The sequence below is a fragment of the Hyalella azteca genome, unplaced genomic scaffold, assembly GCF_000764305.2.
Source record: "Hyalella azteca isolate HAZT.00-mixed unplaced genomic scaffold, Hazt_2.0.2 contig493, whole genome shotgun sequence".
NCBI lineage: Eukaryota > Metazoa > Arthropoda > Malacostraca > Amphipoda > Hyalellidae > Hyalella > Hyalella azteca.
In genome coordinates, this window is record NW_025930840.1 from 29,780 (window position 1) to 56,723 (window position 26,944).

General features: G+C 41.6%; 1 long non-coding RNA gene across 1 annotated transcript; it reads right to left on the bottom strand.

Annotated features, from left to right (window-relative positions):
* Positions 1–911: 911 nt before the first annotated feature.
* On the bottom strand, positions 912–5,132 carry LOC108678243. Its single transcript, XR_007156655.1, has 6 exons — positions 4,983–5,132; positions 2,886–2,998; positions 2,411–2,518; positions 1,779–1,878; positions 1,344–1,477; positions 912–938 (listed from the first exon to the last, which is right to left on the bottom strand). It is a non-coding gene; the product is annotated as an uncharacterized LOC108678243 (long non-coding RNA).
* Between the last annotated feature and the right edge of the window lie 21,812 nt (positions 5,133–26,944).

A 26,944-nucleotide genomic window follows, 5' to 3' on the forward strand; every position in this document is an offset into this window, starting at 1 on the left:
TTTTCTAATGTGAAGTATGTCAAGTCTAGCTACAGGGCAGCCTTATCCGACGAACATTTACAATCCATTCTGATGATAGGAAGCAGTAATTTTGATCCATAACTCAATGCTATTTGTATGAAAAGAAACAATTAAATGGTTTTCATTAATGCTGTTTCACGTTGAATATTTGTTAAGATTACACTCTAATAATTATAGTCATAATTATTATGTCCCCTCTCCCTCTGTATATAGAAACCGTGCTTATCACGCCAATTAATGATAAAGATTCAAGATTAAGCGGAGAATAAGCGTCGAAAAATAGTGTACAGTTGCTCCGCAAGACGAAGTGCAGAATAAAATAGTTATTCGTGCGCTAATTTTGACAATCGTATTTTATTCATAATTTGTACAACTCCCCCCTCCGCCCACAAACTTCTCCGGCCCGCGGAGGTTTCAGTAAGCTTGATCTTGGCCCTTGGTGAAAAAAGTTTTGAGACCCCTGCTCTAGAAGTATACGTGTAAGCTTCCTGTTCCTCAGCAACAATTATCGTTATCAGCAATGACCCCAATTATCGCTTGACGCCAGGTTCAAGCAATACATATCATTCCTAATTTTCAACGCAATGTTTTAGTCACAAATTTAGCCAAACATAACAGGCATTCATCTTAGTGCATCACATTCATTTGTCAGAATAATATACCAACAATATCCTCTAAATGCAAACCAGGACAGGGCAACGAGGAAATTTACCATAAACTTCGTTTTCAGCAAATTTCCTTGCCCTTACTTCATTTTAGGTTCCAGTCAGTAACTGTTTGCCACCAATCAGTGTCATTGATGAAATTATATAGGTCGCGTTCAGGCAGTTTGAAATTATCCAGCAGGTAAATTGCACTGTCATGGTCCCTTAGTAACAAAATCTCATACCTACAGCAGACTTTTTGTGACAAACCCTCTAGAACAGAAATTCAGAGACCAATATCAAAGAACAAATGATTGATTAATACATAATGATTTATTAGATTAAAATCAGAACAGAACATAAAAAAGGCATTATCTCTGCCAGAGTTTCTCCATTGCTGAACACAAAATCCTAAAGGAATGACATTGCTGACACTTCAGTAGATAAGGTTTTATCAAATTTGCTCAATATCTGATATTGATTACCTAGCAAACTAATCATGATCAACTGCTGCTTTACATTTGACCACCTGTAATATGTTTGATTAGCTGATGTCATACTGATGATCGCTTATTTTGCTACTACTTTTGATCCTATGTTCTACAGGATTGGTCACAAGCTAACGTATGTTTTATAACCTCAGGGCCAGTATTAAATCACATGCTGTTTGGCACTCACGGTCCGAACTCGTGTGCTGCCTCTACCAGCTTCTTCACTTGGGCTTTGTTGAAAATTCCATCAGCAATCCACGAGCAGACCTCATCGTTAGCACAGCCTTCTTCTAGAAGTCTTATGAGAATTTCAACATTGACCTGGGAGGCAGATATATATATTACTCTTCACACAATTAATGCAGAAAAAGCTCATGCAAACAATTTATGCAGATTTTTTATATCCTCCTCTCCTAAATACATTAGGAGGATATCAAAATGAATGACGTATTAAGATATGATGTAATGACATAGACCCAAAAAGTTAAAGTTCACCAGAGCCATCCAAGAATGGGCAAGTTAAATATTGTTCACAGTCTGCAAAATGTCAGCCAAGCAAAGAAACAAATAACAATTATATTTAATTAAAAAAGTACCAATTTAAACCAAAGGAGGCTCGTACCCTGGCTAAGAATATGGCTGGCTGCAGGTTGTGCTCTACATCCACGGCCAGTAGCTCCACGCCCAGCATCCAACAGTAGCTCCACGCCCCGCCACCAACGCTGGAAAACGCGCATCTAGTAAAAAGCTGCTACTTCACCTAGTGCATTTTACTTTGTTAAGGCAGAAATGATCAATTATCTTAGTGAAAAATTTCATAGCATTGTACAAGTAACTTAAATACCAATCTCGTTCTCTGATAAATAGTTTTTTTTTATTTTCAGAAATCACACAATTCAGCAGTAAATTAAAGGGTTTCCTTAAATACTTACAACTGAATATCTTAAATTTTCCTGTAAAATATCATATACAATCATTCTCTACTCCAAAAAGCTAACATGCAGGAAAATCTCAAAGAAATAACAGCACATATAACACATATATAAGATCTGTAGAGTAATTATCAGAGGTTGCCTCAGTCAGAGTTGCACTGGTAAGATGAAGGTAGTTTTGATTGTTTACCGTACAGTACTGGTGATTGTTACTGCTTTTCTTTGTTTACTTTTGCATATGATTGTTCTATTTACACACTTTATACTGGCCTGTGGTTTGCAAAAAAATTTTAGTCTATACTTAGTTAGTCTATCAGTTTACATTATTTCATGAGAGTAGAAATTTGATCAGTAAGGGCAGGGAGACAGGCTCAGGCTGAGGCAGGTTGGGATCAGCACCGGCAGCAAGGAGGCTCACTAGAATCTCTTCCTGGAAGAACATCAACAAAAACAAAGCTAAAATAAATGATAATGCATCAGAAAAGGATTTAAAATAAAGCTTGATATTTATAAATTTAATTATCTGGAAATGAAGTGCATAAATATGAGAAAATAAGAAAATATGCAAGTATGATATAATTAGAAATGATTTAACTCGTTTTTGTTTTTAATTACTATAAATGTGATTATGGGCTTGTAAAATGAAAGCTGAAGCAAGGAACTGTAAATAAAATTATTGTACATCATAAAAAAAGTTTCTTTTCCAGCAACATGTAGTACTATAAGCTATTAATTGCAAATAGTTGAACCTTAAATGTCAAGCATTATAATTCATAATAAGTGCAGGAAATTGTAACCTCTGTTTGCAGAGCAGGCTTTTCTGCCTCAGACTCTGGAGCGGTGAATCTTTTACAGAGAAGCAGGAGTGCAGTGGATCGATCATAGCTCTCCTTGTTGATGTACCTTCTATCTGAAATGGACAACAGTGCTTAGTAGTAATGTATTATTCGTTTTTTTTTTATATTCTCATGATCATTTAATGTAATGTCTGTTTAATTCTCCACCACATCCAAAAAAAAAAGTGACACTGATTAACATCAATTCAAAGGTGTGAATTGGTTAAAAGCAGAAGTGATTTTTCAAACTAGAATACTTTTTGTGCAGCATTTATCACATTTTGGAGCAGATGAGACGACTATTCATCATGAGTGTCAAGAGCTGGGAGTCATATTTAGAAAAAATATAACTCAGTACTCACTGCAGTGAGTGACAGAGAGCGCATTTTATCGTCGCAGAAAACTTGAGGTCACGGACGGACGGACGGACAGACGGATGGACAGACAGACGGACATGGCAAGCACAATAGTGCATTTTTCCATAAATGAGAAAATGTGTTAAAAACGTATTTTGTTTATCTCCCTTAACCAGAAGAAAACTTCAAAAGAAAGACCAAACAATAGCAGAGACCAAACAATAACTGCACATACTCTTGATAAATTATACATGATTAAACTAACACTTTAATCTCTCCAGCTCATACAGAATATCATGTCAATCTGTAGAGTAATTATCAGAGATTGCCTCAGTCAGAGTTGCACTGGTAAGAGGAAGGTAGTTTTGATTGTTTACCATACAGTACTGGTGATTGTTACTGTTTTTAACACGTTTTTCTTAGCTTAGCTTCGCGTTTGTTTGTTTGTTTGTTTGTTGTTAACATTGACAACGAAAATTAGCCCACTTCTGATTGCTCTAGAGATCTGAAATTCGGCATGCAGGCTATTTTCGCCTAACAATTTCAGATACAATCATAAAAACTAGCAATTAGAGACCTAAATTAGTTTAATTGAGTAAAGTATATATAAATAGTATATATGTATATAGTATGACGTGCGGGCGCTGACGTTATAGACCAGCAGGCGCTTACGCTGCGTATCATCGATACATACGTCAAGTCAAGTAAATTGGCTCGCAACAACGTTTTTCATGTGTAGCAACGGACTAAAAAGGAGAAAATAAAATACTTAAAAAAAACTTTTTAAAAAACCACGTTTTTCTTGTGGACTAAAAAGTAGAAAATAAAATACTTAAAAAAAACTTTTTAAAAAACCACGTTTTTCTTGTGGACTAAAAAGTAGAAAATAAATTGTGGCTCGCCCAAAAAACGTGGGTCGAAAAGTTTTTTTTAAGTATTTTATTCTTTGTTTACTTTTGCATATGGTTCTTCTATTTACAAACTTTATACTGGCCTGTGTTTTGCAAAAAAAAAAAAATGTAGTTTATACTTAGTTAGTCTATCAGTTTACATTATTTTATGAGAGTAGAAATTTGATCAATGATAACTAAATTAATTATTATTAGTTTCTCCTAAACCTTTATTTTCAATCATATTAGTTTTGCTTAACCTGAAATTGTTTGAGGTTTTTCAATTGTTCTGTCTCCATCTGTAACATTCCATTGAGATTGGTTTGAGAAAATCACTGCCATGAGGTTTGCATTAAAAATAAGCTGCCATTGCATCCAGCTGAATGCCTGTTTCAATGGGTTGTTTATGTGTGAGTTTACAACCTATTCACCCCATGATCCTTTTAGGCTCAACAAAGATGATAATCTGTTGTAGTTCTAACAACCTAACTTCATTTCCATGGAGTTAACTTCTTACTTCATTCTTCTGCATTCATATTACTCCTGGGTCATTGCTTATGAGTCTGTTCTTACTATTGTCACACTCTCATAATATAATTTAATACTTATTATTCAATAGCAGAAATATTTCATGGAGCATTCACTTACAGCAAAATTTCAGTAAAGCATAATAGATGAGTTTACCCCATCTGCAGGACTGCAGCTGGATAGCACTAGCTGGCAACAGCAACTCAAAGCACCAATGGATAAATAAGATAAAAAATAATAATTGTTACACATGACTCATATAATGATTATTGCTGTCAACTTACCTACATATGGAAGAAGTTACTTCAGAATTGCAAGATCGTTTGCAATAACGGCACGATGAATAGCAGTGTAGCCTTGCTCATCAGTTGTCAAGAGACTTTGTGCAATAACATCACCACAACGGTCACAACCTGACATTACGGCTACCTATTGTTTTCTGAAACAAAATATTTTGGATAACATTATTCAACAGAACTACATATTTACACAGTTTTTTATAAAGAAAATGAATGCTAATGGTCAAATACACATGTTATTTGGTGAAAAAACTAATGAAATTTGTGTGCTTGAATGCTGTATTCATTTTTATCATTTATGTGTATTGCCTATACACACAGGTGTTTAATCCAGAAAAACAAACTTGAAATGTAAAAAATGGAATGCTTAACATCTGTGTGGACTGTAGAAGCGTGTTCAAACTATTCTGGGCCATGCGTCCAGCTACCTATTTTATGACAGCTACCTATTTTATGACGTCCAGCTACCTATTTTTATAGGATTACCTATAAAAATTGCCAATAGCAATCCATCCTAGTGCTGTGTTGATCTTTAAAGACTGAAATTCAAGATTGGAACCTCTTGGAAATATCGGGATATCAAACTGTTGTTGTTGAAGATCTCTCCGAACTAAAATTGCCATGCCACCTCTAAATGCATTTTCCCAATGTGACCACATTCCAGAATAACCAACAAAAGATGGCTCATGGACTCCCAACCAAGTCTCACAGAGGCACACAACATCTGGCTTTTCTCTTTATAGATAAAGCTTTATTTCCGTTAGTTTCCCATGCAGGCCATGACAATTTAGCTGCACAATCTCCAAGCCCAGCTCCCTTCTAGGAGGACGGGTCAAAAGCTGAGTCTTCAGTCTATAACTCATTGAGATAGTTCTCTACTACTTGCAGACTTACCCTTGCCTTGCCCCCTAGAGCGTCCACCTTGTTTAGGAAGCACACAGTTCAACTGCAAAGATGCTGATCCTCCCAGGGGCAACAAACTTCTAGTTGCTTCTGTACCAGCCACTTTCTTTGTTTGCACAATGGTTGTGACACAGTCTTCCGAGGGCTTTTTCCTTGGGGTCTGATCCTGTCCAGAGACAACTCTATTGGCCGGCAGCCACTCTTCCTGCAGTGCCTCACTAACCTCCGGTCCAAAAGCGTTCCTCAGCAAACTAATAAGCAGCAGAGATCTTTCCTTTGTACCCTCATTCATTAGATTCAGCTTAAACACTTCATTCAAAAATTGACCCAATCTGATAGAAAAACCAGTAAGTGAAGCACGAATAACATTATCCAGTCTTTTCTCGCTAGAAGCCAGCTCCTCCTTCATGATCCCTCTCAAGTCTGCAAAGGTGTCCACAGCCCCCTGCTCCTCCGCAGCAACAACCGTGGAACCAGCTGGACCCCATTGACTCACAAGAGGCTGAGCCTGCTTGGTAACTGGTAAGTACTACACCTGAGCAGCTGCCTTGTGATTGATGAACATCCACTGGAATTGTCAGTGGTTGTTGTTGTTGTTGTTGTGGTTCCCCGGTCTCAATTTTACTAGAGACCCCCCTCGCGCAAGTACGACACCACTGACAGGGGGTCGCTCCAGAGCTGTAGGGTCGAGGTTATGTGGTGGTGTTGTCTGAGGTCCTGCCAGAGCGGACATTCCAGGAGAATGTGAGTGATTGTGTGGGGAGCTCTCTGGCAGGATGGGCAGGTGTCTGTGTCTGCTTGGCCTATTCTGTTTGCGTATGTTTGCAGTGAGGGGTGGTGGCCGAAGCGAAGCCTGGCTAGGTGTACTCTCTCCAGTCTAGAGAGCTGTGTTTCTGTGCTGCTTATGTCAGGTGGTGGGTGTCCAAGGACTTTGTTGTTGCCGGCCAGCTCCAGCGATCTAAGTGTCATAATTGTGTGCAAGTGTTTTTTTGTGCTGGTGTTGCCTTGGGGTGGGGGTATTGTGTCTAGTATGTTGGTGTAATATCTGAGTGGGGTTTGCACTATTTGTCTGTGTGTAGGTGGGTGGTTGCGTAGGTAGTGGCACGGGTGTTGTGTGTTGTTTATGGCTGCGGCTATGAATTGTGTTCCTCTCATGTCGAGGTGTGCTTTTATGGGAAGTATTTTTGTTTCTGCATGAAGGTGTTCTATGGGGGTGCTTTGTGTGCAGCCTGTGACTATCCTAAGTGCTTTGTTTTGTAGTGTTTGGAGTTTCTGTATGTTTGTGTTGGATAGTGCGGGCGCCCAGGCGGGGCTGGCATAAGCCAGCACTGTTCTGATGAACTGTTTGTATGTTGGTGCTAGTGTTTCTTTGTTTTTGCCGAATTTGGTACCGCCTAGTTCCCATCTTACCCCAGTGGGGTAAGATGGGACCAGTCCACTTTTTTTGCTCTGTGCAAAAAAAGGTTCAGTTTTCAAAAAATATGAGTTGGGGGATAGAAGTCCATTGCACCAACATACCATTTGGTAGGTTCAAGGTTTTTCAATTATTCATGGTTTAGGTGCTACATGCTTGTTAGTGATTTCGGTCCTGTCTTACCCCATCTGACTATATATATATGGGTGAAATTAAACCACTCATATAGTCTCTGAGGAAGTTTCCTGTGCAAAATGAGATATATATAGTCTCTGAGGAAGTTTCCTGTGCAAAATGAGATATATATAGTCTCTGAGGAAGTTTCCAGTGCAAAATGGCCTACCCAAAATCAATGAACTGCACAGTCAGCACAGAACTACTTCAATACTGCGTAGGACCATGCCATTGCAGGAAAGCTGCACAGAATGGGCAGCGGCAGTTGGCACTGAATACTGCAACAACAACTAAAATGCCACAGTTATTGAACATGTATGTATGAAGTTACTAATACATGCATGTATTACCATTAAACAGGGTAATAAGGGACAGGTGGGGTAAATCAGGACAGGCATCCCACATTTTGTAGAAGTTTGTAGCAGCTTAACCAATCAAAATCCTGCAAAACTAAAAATAGTGGCATAAAGTTCAACATTTCTACTATCTATGTAGCATAAAGCAAGTTAGGAATTCATACATTTACTACCCCTAAAAAATCCCTGAATAAAGTGTGAAAAGCGAGATTTGCTAAGGTCTGTAAAAAAAAAATTTTGCCGTATCAAAAAATTTTACTTACATAAAAGTTGCACACAGGTGTTGGCTTAAAAACGTGATTGACAGACTTTTCATATCTCATTCCCAAAAATGGCAGCGATTTCTGTGAGACGGGACACCCCTCCCGGGGTTAAATGAGACACAGTCTGTAAAAATGCTTTTACAGTAAAACCTTAATTAGCAAAGGCTCCAGTTAACAAAAAAATCAATTAACAACAAAAAATTTTGATTTCATTTACCTTGCTCAGCAAAAAAAAGTTGCACTTAACGAAAAATTAATGCATCATCGGTCATCACAAAATTGTGCAGAGAATGTCATAGATAGAATTGTGCACCAGGCAACATAGAATGAAAAGTAATTATCCTAAACTGTGATTTATTTCTCCAAAAAATATTTTGGTTGTCATTCAAATATTCTTTTTGGTTTCAGGCATGTTATTACGATCTTTTTTTGTTATAGTGAATTCATTCAACCCAATTAAAATGATGTGAAATTATAAGCCATCCTTCAAGCTTACAAATCAGAAGAAATGCTACAAGGCTGCTGATATGAAACTTGCAGTGGATAAGGTCATTGTAATTGCACAATGGTATGTTCATGGATACAGTAATATTGCATCAATAATACAATAATGTACGGATATGGTAATATCATATCAATGATGGGAAAACAAGTGAAAAAAACACAGAAAATTTCATTTATTCTACAAGGTTCATTCAAGGGAATGTTCAAGTTGTCACTAAATGCAATGCCCAAGAGAAGCGTGACATTTGGTGGATAGGGAGATGGGGCTGGACACAAGAAAGTTTTTTCATTGTGGAGGAAGAGAGCTAGAGTTTTGCCAAGTGAGTGTCACTCAAAATTGAGTCGTGCAAAATTACAGATTGGGACCTATGGACAAATGGTGTGCAAAGAGATTTTACTTTCTTCTACAGCTGAGAAATGTCTAGGAGTGCTGGATGTGATTTTGCTGCAGTAACTCCTCCATGAGTTCTGTTTGGCTCTTTAACCTCCCATTTAACCTTAGCTTCACATCTCTTGAATGCTACTAGGTTGGTTGGAGAAGGCTGTGATCAATACTCTCTTGGCAGCCATTTTAGCTTCAACAGCCTGGGCACAGCTTGGTGTGCACCAAGGCTTGTTATACTTTGGGGTAATAATTGCCTTAGTTTGTGAAAATAACTTTGTACTGGCAGAGATGGTATGATTTGCAAAGTTTGTGCAACTGACCTTAATGTCAGATGGTACTGTGCCTCTCTGCTGCAGGGCAGCAGACCGTGCACGAGTGATGCACCCCATGACTCATTTTTGAACCTCCAGCAGGGTCAAGCTCAGTACTGAACAGTTGAGATCTCAACACCAAGGCAGGTAGTGATCACTTCCCATGTCACCTCCCATGTGCATGGAATCTAATGGTAAGAGGTTTGCAGAGAATATTGAGAGGTCCAAAGTAGAGAGAGTGTTGTGATGTGCACTATCAAATGTTGTCAAAGATGGAGGAGTTAGCATAGAAAGCATGGTATTATTGAGTAGAATATTCTCTAAGCTCTTGCAACTTTGATTTGAAAATTTTCCTGGCTCTCAAATTGAGCTATGGGCATTAAAGTGGCCCGGATTATGGGCTACTATGAGGCAGGAAGGCTCCAGTTGGAAGAAGTAGTGAGAGAAGGCTTGCTGAGAAATATTTTTGTTAGGGTTGTAGAGGTTCAGTATGGAGACTGGCATCCTGTTTTTCATGTAAATTTTAATACCACACACTTCTAGGAGGCCCTGATGGGAGAGTTGCAACTGTCTGAATCTGAGAACAAGTTAGTTAGAACAAGACATAAATCAATTGTTTATGGCTCCTTTGGCTTCACAGTGAATCCAGCATGCCAGACTGCAACAGATATTGTGCCAGGTTAGAAAATACACGAGAGTGCTCTGCTCCTGCTGCACTCTGCAGGGATCTCAGCTCCCAAGACTGTGTTAAGTCTCCAAGGTACTCCAATGTCTGTCAGCACGGCAGCAAAAGCTATTCTCTGCACTGCAAATCTGGAACATGTTAGCAAAAAGTATGCAACTGTGCGATAGCATCTTCCTGGTTACAAATGGGGCATACTGGATTCTGGGCCATCCCGAAGTGAGTGCGGTGAGCACCCATGCCTGCGTGACCAAGGCGCTTAGGCGCAGACGTGATACAGCACATTGTATTTTCCTACTGAGACCACTATAATCAGTATAATTAATTGAGTCCTTTAAACTTAGTCAGAAGCGGCCAATGCTTGTTGATGCCACCTCTCTATGCCATTGTTCCTTCCACTGATTGAGGAAAGACTTTTGCAACTGGCACAATGATTCTCTGAAGCACAGTGTTGATCGAGATGATCTGTCCACACCATGTGCAAGGTTAGCCAGTAGCCACGCGATCAGCAATTTCATTGCCCCTCGGCCCTCGCTCCACTATGTCACAGTCAGGCCGACTTTTTTTAATTTGATTTGAAGGCTTCGGGTATGCTGGTAGCACACCTCCCAGTTTGGAATTCTAGAGGGATATTAAATTAACCAGTACACATAGCATATTGGAAAGCAGGACCTGAAAGCTTGGAAAAGCCAGGAACTTTCCACTTTCAGTCCATCATATCATATACATAACCTATCACATTCCAGCTGTGATTAGTTGATTGGATTGTGATTTTAGCCCCTTCCAGATTTCCAGCTGTGATTGGTTAATGGAATTGTAATGTTATCTGTTTTCTAGCTGTGATTGGCTGATGGGGATGCTTTCAAGCTGTGATTGGTTGATGGAGATGCTTTCAAGCTGTGATTGGTTGTGCACATAAGCCCTGCCTCCAAATATGGTATATGTCTACAGTACTGTACTGGTTAACTAAATACTCAACTTGAACTTGATCATTACAAACAAAAAGCCTGGATAATTTTCAAAAAATCCATTAAATAAAAGAAAAATAGAAAATATCTATCAAACAATTTTACAACAAATCTGAGGTACTGTACAATTGAAACAGTTTGTCCACTTTTGATCCTCCTTTTCATTTATAGTCAGTCACCTGGCACTTGGCAGAGCACTGTATCTAAGGAAAGCATTCCACCTTGGGTGGAAAGCTTTTTTATAAGTGAACTTCCATTTCTAGAATTCCACCCTGACACCTCCCACTCCCAGGCTCCCAGCCTGAGCACACAGGGCTGGAAAAGTCCTATTTTTGTCTGAAATATCACGGCTCTAATATCATATTATTTCATTAGGTATGAAATCTCGTGGCTTGAATGTCATAAATTTTTGTTTAATTGAAAAATCGCGGTTTGCACTTCACAAAATTTTCAACTTCCGCATTGCTTTACCGTTCCTGCCAAAATATCCTGCAGAAAAAACATAAACATCATAATGTAAACAAATCAACTAAACGTTTTGTTGAAGATTGCGCATAGTTGCGGTCATGTCAAAGCGGTCAGACTGCATTAACACCTAACACGTGCTCAACTTACAGTAAAAACAAATTTTATCATTGCCATTTGACTGTTTTAGGGTAAAATTAGAGATTTGGGGTAACACGTACATGGACTTTGTAAATAAATTCGCGCCACGTAAATGGCTTTTCATGGCCAAGATATGGAATTCACGGCTCGGTGAAATGGAATCACGGCTCAAACTCAAAGAAATGGAATCACGGCTGGCAAATCCTGGCATAACTGGGATTTTGGTCACTCCACTTCACTTGTTGGTTCCACTTTAGTTTTTATTTAATTTTAGCACTTCCACCAGCCAGTGTGGCAGTAAATTGTAAAGAGAGAAAGAGATGGATTAATTAGGCTTTAAAGAACTTTATAGCCTGGTCACCATATTGCAGCTTAGCAAATATTGACCCTGATGACGGATGGCAGCAGTGCGTCTCTTTGTCGGGGCGTCCCCACCAGCCACCGCCAACTGCCAAGAGCCGAGAAAAGATCCCATTGCAGTGAGAGGCCTTCCAGTCTTGAGCGTAATTCTGTTCGTTGGTTGGAAAATTGTGTGCAGTGCAGATTGAAATGCTCAATTGTGTCCTCCACATACCACATTACATACTGAACACTTGAACAGTTACTTGAATTGGGCCAATTGGCCAGGTTGAATCTTGCCAAATGAGCGTAGACACCAGCATGTCCCAGGTGCACCGTGCAGGTGCAGCCCGTGCAGGCGACCTGCCAGGTGTGAGTCGTGACACAGTGCACTCAACAGAGCGTGGCACGGTGGCAGCACTCCATAATCAACAAAGGCTATTTCAGATCCCAAACTTCTTTGAAAGGTTCCCTTGCCTGTTTCTAGCACATCAGCTGCCCATTGGCCGCTATTGTCTTCATAGTTCATGGAACAGATCCACTCCTCAAAACACAGCTGAGAGCCTGAGATCTTGCTGAGCAGTTGTTAGAATATGCCAAATTTGCTACTCTGTCTGCAACCTCATTTACACGAACACCACTGTGGTGTTTTTTTTTTTTTAATTTGATTTGAAGGCTTTGGGTATGCTGGTAGCACACCTCCCAGCCTGAGCACAACTGGGATTTTGGTCACTCCACTTCACTTTTTGGTTCTACTTAGTTTTTATTCAATTTTAGCACTTCCACCAGCCAGTGTGGCAGTAAATTGTAAAGAGAGAAAGAGATGGATTAATTAGGCTTTGAAGAACTTTATAGCCTGGTCACCATATTGCAGCTTAGCAAATATTGACCCAGATGATGGATGGCAGCAGTGCGTCTCCTTGTTGGGGCGTCCCCACCGCCGAGAGCTGAGATAAGATCCCATTGTAGTGAGAGGCCTTCCAGTCTTGAGCGGAATTCCCTTCGTTGGTTGGAAAATTGTGTGCAGTGCAGAATGAAATGCTCAATTGTGTCCTCCACATTACATACTGAACAGTTACTTGAATTGGCCAAGTTGAATCTTGCCAAATGAGAGTAGACACCAGCATGTCCCAGGCGCAGGCGTGACACNAATCACGGCTGGCAAATCCATAAAACCACTGCTCGAAAAATTCAGTCGCGGCTCGCCAAGTAGATATATTCCATGATACTAGTACCCCACCAGAGTCACATGAGGAGAGTGTGGAAGGTCATATAGCATCACATTAAAGAGGGTAGGGGAGACTCGGGAGAGTACAGCTCCTTGTGGAACTCCTACTCTCACGGGCTGGCACAACGATTTGGAAACTCCAACCTGTACTTGAACAGTCCGATTTTGAAGATAGTTGTACAACCAAGACAGCATTTGTTCACCAACTCCAATGCAATCCTTCATGCCAGACACTGTCAAATGCTCCTTCAATATCCAAGTATACAACCAGGCAGTATTCATGACCAGTTCGAGCAGTGGTAATAGCATTTTTCAGCAAGTGCAAAGCATCAATTGTACTTTTTCCTTTACGGAATCCTAGATGTAGAGAGGGAAAAACGCTTTTGCTTTCCAGAGTGTACTCCAGACGGCGCAGAACCATTCGCTCCAGGAGTTTACCCATGCACGGAAGGAGGGTGATGGGGCGGTATCCTGTCAACTGTTCTTGAGGTTTCCTCGAAAGCGACTTTTGATCAGGAGTAGGAAACTAGGAATCCAGTGTTTCGACTATGTCCGCGCTTTCGGAAGTTGACGCGAATGACGCCCGTGGCCCGGTTTTTTAAAAAAACGCACATCGAAAGAGACTTATGATAATTATATTGAGAGATGCACACTTCAGCCTATGTTTTTTGACCGTCAATACTGATTGGTTAATAAGTGAACAGAGTAGATTTAGCTAAGATAGAAACACTAATAGAAGAATGAATTGTTGTTATAAGAATTCAAAAATAATACCGACGTTTCCCCACTCATATTTTAAATGACGCCAAAGTCGTTCATATTCACATTTCATCAGCCCTCAACTCACCATCAGAGATTACTTAACAACAATTCATTCCTACAAATTCTTAGAAAAACTTCAAAACTTTCATTCTGTTAGACTGTGCATCTCACAGTTAATTTCGTTCCTCTTGCTGTAGTCTACCAATATTATACTAGCATGCTGTAAGGGCTGTCGATGCTTTCACAGGTTAATACAACAGACAATGCATTCGAGTGTTATTTGTGGAATTCGTTAGCCTTGAAATTAATTCGGGATCATATTAATTCGAGCATTACGGCGGCTTCGCGATCACTATAACGAGTTCCTGAAACAACTGGCCATGTTCTCAATAGAGATCATATGCATGTTGCTCTTCACGTTTGCATACAAGTATACTCATGGCTTATACAAGGTTCCAGAAGGATTACTAGAATTTGGAACAAGAACCAACACCAGGGGCCACAGCTATAAACTAAAAAAAACTGCGTTGTAACACATCCATGCGACAACATTTCTTCTCGCTTCGAGTCACCGACATGTGGAACAGCCGTCCTGATAGCATCGTTGACGCTCCGAGTATGAACGCCTTCAAGAACAGACTAGACGAAGCTAAGCAGGAGCATATGTTCAGTTTTAAAATGCCTAGCAAATTACGGACCAGACAATAAGTCCAGCAGCTATCTCAATCAATCGTCAGTTATGGAAAGATCGGGTTCTAAAGGCCGGATCCCTTGTGAATAAAGTCACGAAAAATTCAAGAATCGGCAACAGGCCATGGGCCTATTTCTTCAGTGCCGACATTTCTATTCTATTCTAATAAGATTTGCTGGAGTGAGCGAACGCAATAATTTCTCCTTAGCTTTACGTCTTAGAGCCATTGCCTTGAGCATTCTACATCCCACCATGGTGTGGAGAAGCGACAGTGCCTCTGTCCAGAATTGCGGGGCACCGACATAGAGGCAGCTTTCAGTATGGAATTTGACAGCGAAATGTAAGCACTATTAGCATCTCTAGGGCCATACTCTGAAGGGGCAGGTGTCCTGTCAAGGCGTTGCTGATAATATAGCCAGTTAGCTTGATAAAGTTTCCACCGAACTGGTGTCTTTTCAGGAGACTTGACAATTTTAATGCCTAATTTGCAGCAAATAGGAAAGTGGTCACTACCCAGATCTGGACCTTGGGTCAAAATGGCACGAGTTGGCAAATTTGAAGTCAAAATGGCCAGGTCCAAACAGAATGTAGTACCATGTTGATTGTCTATATACGTAGGGAAGCTTCCATCATTCAAGAGACATATGGGCAAGGCCTCAACTGCTACTTCTATGGATCTTCCAGTGACATTAGATCTGCCCCTGGCATCCCACAGAGGAGAATGGGCATTGAAGTCTCCAACAGCCACAAAGCTGTCACCAAGTTGAGATAGATATAAATTAATTTCATCATGGGCTGCATTATGACCTGGATTATAGAAATTACCAATAACAGTCCATCCTAGTGTTGATCTTTAAAGACTGAAATTCAAGATTGGAACCTCTTGGAAATACTGGGATATCAAACTGTTGTTGTTGAAGATCTCTCCGAACTAAAATTGCCATGCCACCCCTAAATGCATTTTCCCGATGTGACCACATTCCAGAATAACCAACGAAAGAAGGCTCCATGGGCTCCCAACCAAGTCTCACAGAGGCACACAACATCTGGCTTTTCTCTATATAGATAAAGCTTTATTTCTGTTAGTTTCCCACGCAGGCCATGACAGTTTAGCTGCACAATCTCCAATCCCAGCTCCCTTCTAGGAGGACGGGTCGAATGCTGAGACTTCAGTCTATAACTCGTTGAGATAGTTCTCTACCACTTGCAGACTTGCCCTTGCCTCGCTCCCTAGAGCATCCACCTTGTTTAGGAAGCACACGGTCCAACTGCAAAGATGCTGATCCTTCCAAGGGCAACAAACTTCTCGTTGCTTCTGTACCAGCCACTTTCTTTGTTTGCACAGTGGTTGTGACACAGTCTTCCGAGGTCTTTTTCCTTGAGGTCTGATCCTGTCCAGAGACAACTCTATTGGCCGGCAGCCACTCTCCCTGCAGTGCCTCACTAACCTCCGGTCCAAAAGCGTTCCTCAGTAAACTAATAAGCAGCAGAGATATTTCCTTTGAACCCTCATTCATTAGATTCAGCCATTCAGCTTAAACACTTCATTCAAAAATTGACCCAATATAATAGAAAAACCAGTAAGTGAAGCACGAATAATATTGTCCAGTCTTTTCTCGCTAGAAGCCAGCTCCTCCTTCATGATCCCTCTCAAGTCTGCAAAGGTGTCCACTCCCCCCCCCGCTTCTCTGCAGCAACAACCGTGGAAACAGCTTGACCCCGTTGACTCACAAGAGGCTGAGACTGCTTGGTAAGTACTACACCTGATCAGCTGCCTTGAGATTGATGAACATCCACTGGGATTGTCACAGTGGTAAGAGCTACCGGTGAGGAACAAGGATGGCTTGAGTCTGCCACAATTGAAGCATTGGAAGCATGCGAGCCTGGCGCAACCAGACCAGGAGCTTGTCTTTCTACTGACAACTCAACTTCATTAACAGCCTGGGCATATGAACGACCATTTGCCCGAAGTTTCTCTACTGCTGTGGCTTTTGCAATAAAAGGGCACTCCAAAGAATTTGCAGGATGAGGTCCCATGCAGTTGGCACAACGTTTTTCAGCTGATGTACACACAGAGTGTTCATGGTTACCAGCACATAGAAGACACCTTCTGGGGCCATCACATCCCTCAGCAAGGTGCCCCACCCGTTGACACCTGTAGCATCGCATTGCAGGAGCCACAAAAGGTCTCACAGGGTATGACACATATCCAATTCATACCCTGCTAGGCAAAGTTCTTCCCTGAAAGACAACCTTAAGAGTAGCGGATTGCACTCGTCCTCCATTGCGGAATCTAGTTAAACGAATGATATCCTCAATAACAAAGTCACCAGCGCTAGCAATTTCCTTCACTTCTTCTACATCAACACTGGGATCAATTGGACCAAGAACACCACAGACTCTCACATCAGACCCAGTGTAAGGACAGGCCCAAACACATACAAACAACATACAAACATAACTGCTAACAATTTTATTGAAACTCTAAAGGATAAGCTTCGGATCCAGAGAAGTAGAATACCGGAACTACATTGGTTGCAGTTGAGGAAACTGAAAGTAGAAAAAGAGATCTTACTTAATGAATGCCGGAGTTGATAAATGAGTTTACCAATTATGCTCAGTTATTCCAATTTAGCGGTACAAAACTTGACAGTGAACGCATATTCCCAATCTAACCTCAAATGAAATAACGCGTACAGCAGAAATAATGTCGCGCTGGCTGCACTGGAGGCATGTAGCACTCGGCAAAAGAGATGCGACGTACGAGAATAAACCGGAGGTTATACTGTAAAATTAACAGTTATAAACCAAGATTAGATTGATGGAACAAGTGCTATTGTATCGTATGCAATGAATCATTATGAGGATCAAGATATATTGATCAATTTATACAAAGAATAAATGGTTCGAGATTAAGTATTTCGAGACTAACCTTCTAATTTATTACCGCTGGGGTCAATTTAGAAGTGGCATTAAAGCCTTTTAGAGGTACAAAGGTGTTGGACAGTGCAATTAAGTGCAAAGGTTAGTGTATTAATGAATGACTGGTCGACCCAACTTAGCAAAGTTAATAAGGTTAAAGCGCCACAGGGCGTAAAGTTAAGGGCTCGAAAGCCGGCAATACTGCCAAGTATATCAATGCGTCAGAGACGTCTTAAACAGTTGGGTCAGACCAAAATAGTAACGAAAAAAGCATTAACTTTCAAAAGGGTAAGTGAATTGCACTCGGGTCACTGTGAGCAATACAGTAGCCTAGAACACCCTCTGAGTCACCTCCGTATCACATAAGCAGTCAAAAGTTCAGCGTTTAATGCTTTATTATGTCTCTCGAAATCAATACTTAAACTAACTTAATCTTTAAGGTCTCCGTTACAGTAAAACGGAACATAATTTCAACCAAATGGAACGTGAATAACAGAATAAGTAAAATTTCTAATACCAGGTTGGTAGCAGCGAACTGACCATTTGCCAATTGTAGTCACTGAGAGGAAATTGAACATTTGCTGACCACAAAGTGAAGGTGATTCCAGAGCAATTATTTGTCGACTAGGATTTGTACGCACAATTAGATAATTGATGGCTCCAAATGGTGAGTCCTTTATACCTTTAGCCAGGCCAATTGGATCCTTCAGAAATGTCAGAGCATTAGGACCCTGTGCCTTTACCAAGATGGTCTGCCCAGATCCAGCACTAAGCAGGGTGGCATTATTTGGAAGCTTTACTTGAGCCCCATTACCAGGGTGGGAATATTGAGGTGCATTCAATAGTTCCTGACTAGGTCTAGGTGCAGCTACACGCTTAACTTTGGCACCATAGAGATTTTCAGCAGATCCACTATACTCCCGATCCCTGCGCTTCCGGCTAGTGACACTTACAAAAGGGGTAGCATCAATAACACTCGCCGAGTCCGACTCCTCAACAATAAATGAACCTGAAGTAGCATCATCCACACCCAACAACACAGCCTCCTTACCAGTCTCCATTGCTCCAGAGGCCGAAGGTGGGCCAAACCTTGAACCAGCAAGGCAGCTGGAGTCTTCCATACCAAGGCAACAGAAAGAATCAACAGTCAGCGCCGGCCTCTCTTCACTGAAAAATCGAATTTACAACCAATTGAACCAAGGAACTGAAAAAAAGGACTGGCAAACCTCGGAGGGAGAAAGCCAGTCGTGTTGGTAAAACTGTTTAATTTACAAATAGTGAGATATTACTTTGGAAATTAAACCTTCAAATGCAAATATCAATATGAAAAGAGATTTTGAATGTTAGAGAGCGCAAGATCGTACACGTGCTTGTCACGTTCATTTCAACGTGTAAAAATAGTATCAATATATCGTTGACCGAGGAGCTCGAGATAGTAACTTTAAACTGTAGAGTAAATATAATGTTAAACGTGTATCGTAGTATGCAAATTATCGAATTGCCTGCTAATTCCGGAAAATTCAAGTCCGGCAGCAGCGACGCACCCGATGCGCGCACAGTTGAAGTTTGGATCGGCAACGAGGGAAGCTGTGCCAAATTTATTTCTGTGTGTCTATGTGTTAAATGTGAAATATGTGTATTTACTGGGTGATTGAGATTTTATGAACGAGCAGAAACTGTTAGTGAGAATATCAGTGATTACTTTTTATTCCTGAAGCTGTTGTGTGAAGTTGTACGTCACTTAGTCAAGATGGGCGCCTCTAAGCCAGCGGCATATCACAGAATGTCCGTTAGATTTGAATTATTTGTTCAATCCATTAGTGTTTGATTTGAATTAACTTAGTAAATCAACTAATACAGCGTCATCTCAAGGCGATAATTGTCGTGAGCTAGATCTAGTAGTTTCTGTTCTGCCCTAAAAATAGAAATCTTGTGGAGAATGGTTTGTAATGGCTAGTTGCTACAGATGATCATTTAATCATTGCAAATTGATTTGGCTTCTTTTTTAAGCTGATGCGTGTCAAGTGTGCCTTGGTTGTATGGAAATATCGTCGATTTGAGAATGAATGGGGTTGTCAGAAAAGCTGCTGTGCTGTGAAGTTAAATGTTCTATAGTTCCAGTCTAAATACTTTATTCCATATTTGCAGGTATCGTACGGCATTTCTAGTAGTAAAAGCTATTCGTTAGAAAAGCATTGAAGAATTGAAGTCCACGTTCGTCTTTCCAGAGCCTCAAAGACCGTAAGTTAAAGAACCTACGAATTTACCCTGTGTCATGTTAATTACCGTGGTCAGCCAGTTTGGAAAACCAGGCCAGTAACCTAGCAGTAGTTAATTACCATTAGCAGTCGGCCTGTATGTAAAGGTGCCAGTAACCTAGTACTCTAGCAGTAGCCTGCTTTTGTCAGATCCTCAAAAAGAATCATTTTGTTATTGCTAATGAGAGTAATAGTGAATAATTAAATCTGTCGGAATCATTTGTGGTCGGCTAGATGTGATCGCTCTACCGTTCATTATTGCCCGCTCCGTTCTATGTGTCTTATAATGAGGCTATAAGCTATGTATTCAGTTAGAGTCATGAGACAGACCGACGAGATTAATTAGATTAAGTAGAGTACGATTGATCTCGTATCTTGAATGTTGCACTCGCTTGAAATTAGGCAGCTCCCTCCTGGAACTGTGGTCATAAAACTAATTATCATCCTAGATGATCATGGTGCTTTGTATTCTCGATTTAAAGCAGCTCTCTTCTAGGACTGCGTTCATTAAACTATAATTATCATTATATGATCTCGGTTTCTTGTATGTTCACACTCATATAGAATCCTGTACGTGCAGGTTTCGACGCCGAAATATAAGGAAACAAGGATCGAGTCTGCCGACTTCATTACCCCCTTATTAAATCGTGCGACACAAAGCTCCCGGACTAACATAATTACTCCGAGAGCGGAACAGTGCTTTCGCAATGAACGCAACTGACTTTCTCCTCTCCCGCGACCCGCGGTAGAGCATGTTCAGTTTTGAATGTTAGCGTCGGTTCTGTTTCCGACTCGCAGGAAAAATCCTCGGAGTTGGCGAGAAGTTTTCTTTTTCTGTACCTTTGTGTTAATATTTATTTTATAAACGCAACAGACAGAGATGTCTTGCGCTGTCTGAGACGGACTGCCGGCCATGGGTGATGATGGAAACATGGCTTGGCTGTGACAGTCAGGGGAGCTGGAAGACAAGTCAGCGGAGCTGAAAGACAAGTAAGAAGTCATGTCCATAGAACCAGACCTGTAAATAATGTAAGAAATAAACGCATGAATCAAAGTGAAAGTGCACAAAAATGACCTTGACCCAGTAAATTAGGAGAATTACTTCTGTGTTTCATTCCCTAAATCGAAACACAATTGTAAGACGCTAGCGCAGTCTGGTCTCTGACTGACACGCCTTAGCCGAACCATAGGGCGTTTGGTACAACCAAACGTTTGGCACGAGTCATAGACCTTAAGGGACTCAATACCGCGCCGCTAGCATTCCCACGTCTTACAAACTTTATAGCCTGGTCACAATATTGCAGCTTAGCAAATATTGACCCAGATGACGGATGGCAGAAGTGCGTCTCCTTGTTGGGGCGTCCCCACCGCCGAGAGCTGGGAAAAGATCCCATCGTCGTGAGAGGCCTTCCAGTCTTGAGCGGAATTCCCTTCGTTGGTTGGAAAATTGTGTGCAGTGCAGAATGAAAAGCTCAATTGTGTCCTCCACATTACATACTGAACAGTTACTTGAATTGGCCAGGTTGAATCTTGCCAAATGAGCGTAGACACCAGCATGTCCCAGGCGCAGGCGTGCCACAGCGCACTCAACTGAGCGTGGCAGCACTCCGTAATCAACAAAGGCTATTTCAGTTCCCAAACTTCTTCGAAAGGTCCCCTTGCCTGTTTCTAGCACGTCAGCTGCCCATTGGCGTGTCCACAGATCCACTCCTCAAAACACAGCTGAGATCTTGCTGAGCGGTTGTTAGAATGTGCCAAATTTGCTACTCTGTCTGCGAACTCATTTCCACGAACACCACTGTGGCCTCTGACCCAGCAAAACACCAAGTCCCTTCACCAGCATCAGCTTCTGTATCTCAAAGATAATTGTGCGGTATGAGTGTCCAGATGAGTTGGATATAAGCTGCAGAGCAGACCTTTAATCTGTCAGAATTAGGATTGACTGCTCCCTCAGAGACCCATCCTCGGTGGCAAGTTGCATGGCCTTGTGTAAAGCAAACAGCTCCGCACCCAGAACCGTGTGCTCCTGCCGGAGCAACCGACCAGTTGCCAACTGGGTTGAAGGAACAAAAAGTCCAGCTGAAACAGACCCATCTTGAGACTTGATAGTGACCCAGGAGAAAGTCACTAAAGCAATTCTGAATAAGATGATGAGGCATATTAATTAAGGGGTTTTCTTTCAAGTTGAGAAGAATGTTTGCAGTGAGATCCACTTGAGGAGGGATTGGACTTATCAGGGGAGTCGCAGATCGCCGAGGGAGTGAAAGGCCCATTTTGCGAAAGCAGTCACGAGCTCTGCTGACAAATGGTGTGTCACGATGAAGTCCCTGGTCAGTGAAACCCAGCATGGTTGGCACTTGGTCACCTTCAGGCATGTACAAATACCTTATGACCCATTTAATGAACAGATATGAGGCGCAGTTTCAAAGGCGCAATGAAGCTCTCAACTTGCAGAGACACTATTGGTGTTGTACGGCGAGCTCTTTGGATGTATCTGAGGGCAGAGTTTTGAACAATTTCAAGTTGTTTCAACAAAACTTTAGAAATGTGCCATAAAATTGTTGAACCATACTCCATCTTGCTCCTTATAAAGGCCACATATATTCTGCGCAACAATCGCCGAGAGGCACCCCACTTCACCGAGCCAAGTGCACGAAGCACCTGCATTCGTTTCAGACAAGCATTGCGTGTTATCCTGACGTGTTCCCGAAATGTAAGGCGTGGAGAGTCAAAATGAAATCCCAGCACCTTTTGACAGGCCACATGCTGAATATTCCTGTTACAGACTTTAAGTGTGGTAGCAGGGGCTGTCCGGTGTGATGTGTGTACCTGATACGAGCACTTTGCTGGGTTAAGCCGAAACTGCCATCGAGTACACCACTCACTTATCTCATCAAGACACCGCTGCATACGATGCCTAGCCTTAGCCAAGGAAGAACAAGTAACAAAAAGTGTTATGTCATCCGCGTACTCCACCAGTGTCACATGTGGAGAAATTGGAAGGTCATGAAGCATCACATTAAAGAGGGTAGGGGAGAGTATAGCTCCTTGTGGAACTCCTACTCTCACTGGCTGGCACAACAATTTAGAAACTCCAACCTGTACTTGAACAGTCCGATTTTGAAGATAGTTGTACAACCAAGACAGCATTTGTTCACCAACTCCAATGCGTTGCAATTTAAAAAGCAGTCCTTCATGCCAGACACTGTCAAATGCTCCTTCAATATCCAAGTATACAACCAGGCAGTATTCATGACCAGTTCGAGCAGTGGTAATAGCATTTTTTAGCAAGTGCAAGACATCAATTGGAGGGCTAATTGCACATCTGAGGTAACCACGCAAAATCTGCGCCTGAGCGACAATGCAAGAACAAGTGAGGCAAGGAGTTACGGGCGCCAGTTTGTGGGCATTTGCAAGCATAAGAGCGTGTAGAGTGCGGCATAAAAACTCAGTTATGTGTGCGTCGGTTAGCTCGTAGCATTGCCGTCACAAACACGGTACCGGCGCTCAGTCCTGCAAGACGCGATCAGCAGCAGTTGATGAACGTACAAAGAAGTTAACAGGCTTCGTTCGGGCGTGTCGCAATAATCGAGTTTGGAGCTAGTGACAACTAAGGTAATCAATGCTCATCCATTTTCTTCCCACGCAATTCAAGCACCTACTATTTTAAAAGCGATTTTCGCTGCACATGGAGCAGATATTTTTATTCAGTAATTTTGTTTTTGACCGCGACTCATATTCGACGTGTGAAAATGTAAATCAACTCCTAATTTATACCACTTACAAAAACNGTCTGTACTCTGAGTGATTGAAGTTCAAGGTGTTGGTCTGCGTTTATGTCTCTGCGCGTCTGTTGTGTGGTGTCGATGTATGAGACGCTCTCATGTATGTATGTGATGAGGCCCCCGCCAGCTCCATGGGCTCTGTCTTGTCGCATTGTGGAGTAGGACGGGATGTTGGGTGTTTTATGTGTGTTGTAGTTTTGTTTCTTGTATTAGTGCTACGTGTATGTTGTGCTTGTGCATTAGGTGTTTGAGCTCTTGGTGTTTGGTGCGTATGCCGTCTATGTTAAGTTGCAGGATAATGAGAGCCCTGGTGTTTCTGGTGTTCCTGTGCTGTGGACGGCGTTGGGGAGGATTGTCAGTGGTAAGAGCTACCCGTGAGGAACAAGGAGGGCTGGAGTCTGCCACAATTGAAGCATAGGAAGCATGCGAGCTTGGCGCAACCAGACCAGGAGCTTGTCTTTCTACTGACAACTCAACTTCCTTAACAGCCTGGGCATATGAACGACCATTTGCCCAAAGTTTCTCTACTGCAATGGCTTTTGCAATAAATGGGCACTCCAAAGAATTTGCAGGATGAGGTCCCTTGCAGTTGGCACAACGTTTTTCAGCCGATGTACACACAGAGTGTTCGTGGGGACCAGCACATAGAAGACACCTTCTGGGTCCATCACATCCCTCAGCAAGGTGCCCCACCTGACACCTGTAGAGGCTGTAGCATCGCATTGCAGGAGCCACAAAAGGTCTCACAGGGTATGACACATCCAATTCTTAACCTGCTAGGCAAAGTTCTTCCCTGAAAGACAACCTTAAGAGTAGCGGATTGCTCTTGTCCTCCATTGCAGAATCTAGTTAAACAAATGATAGCCTCAATAACAAAGTCACCAGCACTAGCAATTTCCTTCACTTCTTCTACATCAACACTGGGATCAATTGGACCAAGAACACCACAGACTCTCACATCAGACCCAGGTTGGTAGCAGCAAACCAACCATTTGTCAATTGTATTCACCAAGAGGAAATTGAACATTTGCTGACCACAAAGTGAAGGTGATTCCAGAGCAATTAATTGTCGACGAGGATTTGTGCACACAATTAGATCATTGATGGCTCCAAATGATCATTGATGGCTCCTTTAAAGGGTAAACACGGTATATTCTGACACATTAAGGACGCATCGAGAAATGAAAAACTATAACAAAATAACCATATGCATTACTCGAGTTCTGTTTGCTTTATGTGACTCGCAAAACACCGTAATACGTGCCAGCAATGATGAAACCTCACAAAATGTTGCCATATTTATTTAAAAGCCGTTAGAATGCAAACCTACCAAATCCCTATATTCCGGCACTGTGTGTGGCAATATTCGGCATGTGGTGAGGCGTATTCCGTCCGCGCTTCAAATTCTACTGATGCATAATGCCGTCATCCAAGTGTTCGAATTCCGTTCGCTGTGTGAGCTGTATTGGAATACAATACGGCTTTGAATTAGAACACTAATGAATATTGAACACTACTTAATTACGCTTTTAATTAACAACTATTAAGCTTTTAATTAAGCAAATTTTAATTTTTGTACATAGCTTGGAACGATCTGTGTGTGTCCAATTCAAGTTGTGACGGAATTAGTTTTCATGTGTCTAAATTCGTTTCTCAACTTAATCATCTATTAATTTATTTACCACTTGAAATCAGTGAATACAAGTATACTTGAAGGATTCCTAATATATTCACAGATGTATTTAAAAGTCTCAAACCATAATATTCTTCCTATACAAACAGTTATTCACTATTTGGTAGAGCAAGGTCAACTGTCAAATTTGAAACATTTTTCGATCTCACTGGGTAGCGTGCATTGTCTCACACTCCGAGTGTGAGACAATGCACTCCCAATGCAACACTCTCCGAGTCCGACTCCTCAACAATAAATGAACCTGAGGCTGAAGTAGCATCATGTAGGATATATCATCCACACGGTCACACCCAACAACACAGCCTCCTTACCAGTCTCCATTGCTCCAGAGTCCAGACGTCAAAGGAGGGCCGAGGGCCAAACCCTGAACCAGCAAGAGCAAGGCAGCTGGAGTCTTCCATACCAAGGCAACCAAAAGAATCAACAGTCAGCGCCGGCCTCACTTCACTGAAAAATCGAATTTACAACCAATTGAACCAAAGAACTGAAAAAAAGGACTGGCAAACCTCGGAGGGAGAAAGCCAGTCGTGTTGGTAAATGGTAAAACTATTTAATTTACAAATAGTGAGATATTACTTTGGAAATTAAACCTTCGAATGCAAATAGCAATACGAAAAAAGATTTTGCATGTTAGAGAGCGCAAGATCGTGCACGTGCTTGCGCAATGAACGCAACTGACTTTCTCCCGCACACTGAAGTGACACTTATTGTGCAGCTTGTGCTATCACTTTTTTTTTTCTAATTGATTTTAAGACTTCGGGTATGATGAGATCACACCTCCCAGTCTGAGCACAACTTGATTTTTCTCTGAGCCTTTCTTTCTCTTGCCAACAGTCGTTCACAGATTAATCTCTAGCTCACTCTCACCAGCCGGTGGTTGTTGTGTGAAAGAAGAGATAAAAGGATTAGTTACTGGGCATCTTCATAGGGTGTTTACCATGCTGCAGCTTAGCAGGTATTGTCCCAGCCGACGAATTGCTGCTGTGCGTATTTTCTGAGGGATATCTCCTCCACCAAGAGCTGACACAAGGTTCCAAGGAAGTGAAAGATTTTCCAAGTTGGAGCGAAACTTGCGCCTCTGATTTGTGTAGAGCGAACAATGCAAGATGAAATGATTAATAGTGTCCTCGACCTGTCTCTTATACACATCTAGATGTGTATAAGAGACAGACCTTAAGCGTAGCGGATTGCTCTCGTCCTCCATTGCGGAATCTAGTTAAACGGATGATATCCTCAATAACAAAGTCACCAGCACTAGCTATTTCCTTCACTTCTTCTACATCAACACTGGGATCAATTGGACCAAGAACACCGCAGACTCTCACATCAGACCCAGGTTGGTAGCAGCGAACTGACCATTTGCCAATTGTAGTCACTGAGAGGAAATGGAACATTTGCTGACCACAAAGTGAAGGTGATTCCAGAGCAATTAATTGTCGACGAGGATTTGTGCGCACAATTAGATCATTGATGGCCCCAAAAGGTGAGTCCTTTATACCTTTAGCCAGGCCAATTGGATCCTTCAGAAATGTCAGGGCATTTGGACCCTGTGCCTTTACCAAAATGGTCTGCCCAGATCCAGCACTAAGCAGGTTGGCATTATTTGGAAGCTTTACTTGAGCCCCATTACCAGGGTGAGAATATTGAGATGTACTCAATAATTCCTGACTAGGTCTAGGTGCAGCTACACGTTTAACTTTGGC